The sequence below is a fragment of the Odocoileus virginianus genome, chromosome 10 (assembly GCF_023699985.2).
Source record: "Odocoileus virginianus isolate 20LAN1187 ecotype Illinois chromosome 10, Ovbor_1.2, whole genome shotgun sequence".
NCBI classification, from domain to species: Eukaryota; Metazoa; Chordata; class Mammalia; order Artiodactyla; family Cervidae; genus Odocoileus; species Odocoileus virginianus.
The window spans coordinates 53,998,986-54,003,519 of record NC_069683.1 but is presented as its reverse complement, the minus strand read 5'-3'; positions in this window follow the sequence as shown (position 1 = coordinate 54,003,519).

Here is a 4,534-nt window from a genome sequence, read left to right as displayed (position 1 = left end):
TCTTCTCCAGTGCCACAGTTCAAAAGCATCAATTCTTCGGTGTTCAGCTTTCTTTATGGTCCAACTCTCACATCCATACATGACTACTGGAAAAACCATAACTTTGACTAGATGGACCTTTGTTGGCAAAGTAATGTCTCTGCTTTTTAATATGTTGTCTAGGTACACACTCAAGAGAAATTCAAAATGCAGATTAGAAAGACCCAATCTGGTTATTATATACTGATATACCAATATATATATTCACTTATTTGGGGACTTGAACTATACTGACTACTTTTAATCACAAAAAAAAATATATATATGTTCCTTTTATTTTCCCCTATACATTTGCTTCAGGGTACATGAGAACTGTAGAGAATTTTATAGGGCTGGAAAGCTCACAGATGGCTCATTCTGGGTCAAGTCCTAAAGAAGTGATGGAATTGATTTCTTCTTGAAGACTGACTTGGAACAATGCATTTTGTGGCTGTCTCTCTGGTACTCTGTTACACAGAACTGTGAGATAATCTCTGCAATCAAACTAGAACACTTTGATTGATTAGCCTGTCTATCATGGGCAAGAGGTACAGGAGCAGCAATACATGTGATGGTAAATATAGAGATTTACCATCTCTGTTCACTAGAAGAAGTTCTTTCAAAACAATCTCACAAATTTCAAGAGACACTTTGCTAGTATAATTCTCTGTGTAAAGGTTCTTAGAAATCCATTCTCTGTCACAGCTACAAATTATATTGTGTTTTAGATAAAGAGGACTGTGTAAAAGTTACTCTATCAGTCCAACAAATTTTACATGTGAATAAAACCTACAGAAAAAATCGTTAAGTGAAATCCAAAATAACATCATTATGGAATATATAAGGTAGAAACAAAAAAGACTAGACAGGACTGAGAATCAAATTAGTAGTAAGAAAGCTTAAAATAATCATGGTTTTAAAAGGAAAGATATAAAAGCAATCAAATAATAGTTATGACAAAGCAAGTGATCCAGCAAAAGGAGTTGGTATCCCTGAAATGGACAAAGAAAGCAGTCAAGATTTCTTTCCTTCTACTAACCCTGGGGTTCTTCATTTCTTCCTTCTCTAGTTGCTTTAGGTGTACAGTTAGGTTATTTATTTGACTTTTTTCTTGTTTCTTGAGGTAGGCCTGTAATGCTATGAACCTTCCCCTTAGCACTGCTTTTACAGTGTCCCATAGGTTTTGGGTTGTTGTGTTTTCATTTTCATTTGTTTCTATGCATATTTTTATTTCTTTTTTGATTTCTTCTATGATTTGTTGGTTATTCAGAAGCATGTTATTTAGCCTCCATATGTTTGAATTTTTAATAATTTTTTTCCTGTAATTGAGACCTAATCTTACTGCACTGTGGTCAGAAAAGATGACTGGAATGATTTCAATTTTTTTTAATTTACCAAGGCTAGATTTATGGCCAAGCATGTGATCTATTCTGGAGAAGGTTCCGTGTGCACTTGAGAAAAAGGTGAAGTTGACTGTTTTGGGGTGAAATGTCCTATAGATATCAATTAGGTCTAGCTGGTCCATTGTGTCATTTAAAGTTTGTGTTTCCTTGTTAATTTTCTGTTTAGTTGATCTATCCATAGTTGTGAGTGGGGTATTAAAGTCTCCCACTATTATTGTGTTACTATTAATTTCCTCTTTCATACTCGTTAGCGTTTGCCTTACATATTGTGGTGGTCCTATGTTGGGTGCATATATATTTATAATTGTTATATCTTCTTCTTGGATTGATTAAGGAAACAATACCATTCACCACTGCAACAAAAAGAATAAAATACTTAGGAGTATATCTACCTAAAGAAACAAAAGACCTATACATAGAAAACTATAAAACACTGATGAAAGAAATCAAAGAGGACACAAACAGATGGAGAAATATACCATGTTCATGGATTAGAAGAATCAATATTGTCAAAATGGCTATACTACCCAAAGCATCTATAGATTCAACGCAATCCCTATCAAACTACCAAGTGTATTTTTCACAGAACTAGAACAAATAATTTCACAATTTGTATGGAAATACAAAAAAACCTCGAATAGCCAAAGTAATCTTGAGAAAGAAGAACGGAACTGGAAGAATCAACCTGCCTGACTTCAGGCTCTACTACAAAGCCACAGCCATCAAGACAGTATGGTACTGGCACAAAGACAGAAATATAGATCAATGGAACAGAATAGAAAGCCCAGAGATAAATCCATGAACCTATGGACACCTTGTCTTCGACAAAGGAGGAAAGAATATACAATGGAAAAAAGACCACCTCTTTAACAAGTGGTGCTAGGAAAACTGGTCAACCACTTATAAAAGAATGAAACTAGAACACTTTCTAACACTATACACAAAAATAAACTCAAAATGGATTAAAGATCTAAATGTAAGACCAGAAACTATAAAACTCCTAGAGGAGAACACAGGGAAAACACTCTCTGACATAAATCACAGCAGGATCCTTTAGGACCCACCTCCCAGAATATTGGAAATAAAAGCAAAAATAAACAAATGGGACCTAATGAAACTTAAAAGCTTTTGCACAACAAAGGAAACTATAAGCAAGGTGAGAAGACAGCCCTCAGAATGGGAGAAAATAATAGCAAATGAAGCAACAGACAAAGGATTAATCTCAAAAATATACAAGCAACTCCTGCAGCTCAATTCCAGAAAAATAAATGACCCAATCAAAAAATGGGCCAAAGAACTAAACAGACATTTCTCCAAAGAAGACATACAGATGGCTAACAAACACATGAAAAGATGTTCAACATCACTCATTATCAGAGAAATGCAAATCAAAACCACAATGAGGTATCATTACACGCCAGTCAGGATGGCTGCTATCCAAAAGACTACAAGCAATAAATGCTGGAGAGGGTATGGAGAAAAGGGAACCCTCTTACACTGTTGGTGGGAATGCAAACTAGTACAGCCACTATGGAGAACAGTGTGGAGATTCCTTAAAAAACTGGAAATAGAACTGCCATATGACCCAGCAATCCCACTTCTGGGCATACACAGAAGGAAACCAGAGGAAACCAGATCTGAAAGAGACACGTGCATCCCAATGTTCATCGCAGCACTGTTTATAATAGCCAGGACATGGAAGCAACCTAGATGCCCATCAGCAGACGAATGGATAAGGAAGCTGTGGTACATATACACCATGGAATATTACTCAGCCGTTAAAAAGAATTCATTTGAATCAGTTCTAGTGAGATGGATGAAACTGGAGCCCATTATACAGAGTGAAGTAAGCCAGAAAGATAAACACCAATACAGTATACTAACGCATATATATGGAATTTAGAAAGATGCTAACATTAACCCTATATGCAAAACAGAAAAAGAGACACAGATGTACAGAACAGATTTTGGGACTCTGTGGGAGAAGGTGAGGGTAGGGTCAGATGTTCTGAGAGAATAGCACTGAAACAAGTATACTATCAAGGGTGAAACAGATCACCAGCCCAGGCTGGATGCATGAGACAAGTGTTCAGGGCTGGTGCACTGGGAAGACCCAGAGGGATGGGATGGGGAGGGAGGCGGGAGGGGGGGATCGGGATGGGGAACACAGGTAAATCCATGGCTGATTCATGTCAATGTATGGCAAAAACTACTACAATATTGTAAAGTAATTAGCCTCCAACTAATAAAAATAAATGAAAAAAAATTACAATTAGTTTAGTTAAAAAAAAATAAAGACTGATGAGCATTTATTGAATCAGTTGAAATATACAACTAAGCAAAAACAACTGTGGAGAATAATCATTCCAGGAGAGAACATAAGTGTTAAACCTTGATATTAAAAGGCTTCATATTTGAAAGTTGCCAAGAGAGTAAAAAAAGTTCCCATTACAAGAAAAAGAAAAAGTACTTAGGCTGACAGTTAACTAGACTTATTGTGGTAGTCATTTCACAATGTATATAAATAGGAAATCATGTTGTACAGCTTAAACTAATAATATTATATGTCAATTATACCTCAATTTTTAAAGTGACATGGAAAATAAGGGGCAAGGAAAAAATGAAGAATGCTAAATTCTGCAGCTTTCATAGGAACAAATAAGCAATACAGTATTTTTTTTCAAAGTTTTAAAGACTCTTCTGGCCTTCTGGTGTTTTTTTCTTTAAAACCATAATAGAAATCTTTCAAAAAATAAAATACTTTGTGATAGACAATCATATGAATATTTCAACAGCTTCAGTTTCACTTTAGGTTTCTTCATTTTTCTAAGATCAAATAAAATCAAATTCAAATATCTAACAAATAGCTCATGTAGTATAGTTTTCTTGTTAAACTGTCTGTATATCAATTCTTACATTTGTATGTATATTAAGAATGACTGGAAAGATGGTCATCATTTAATGTTAACAATGGTAATTTCTGTCTGGTGGGAGGGATTTTTATTTCCTTGGTATTTTTATTTCCTGCTTCACTTGAATTCTTCATAATGAGATATAGCACTCATAAAATGTCATAACTAAGGCTATTAAGAGGCTTAGTAATAAACCAAAAA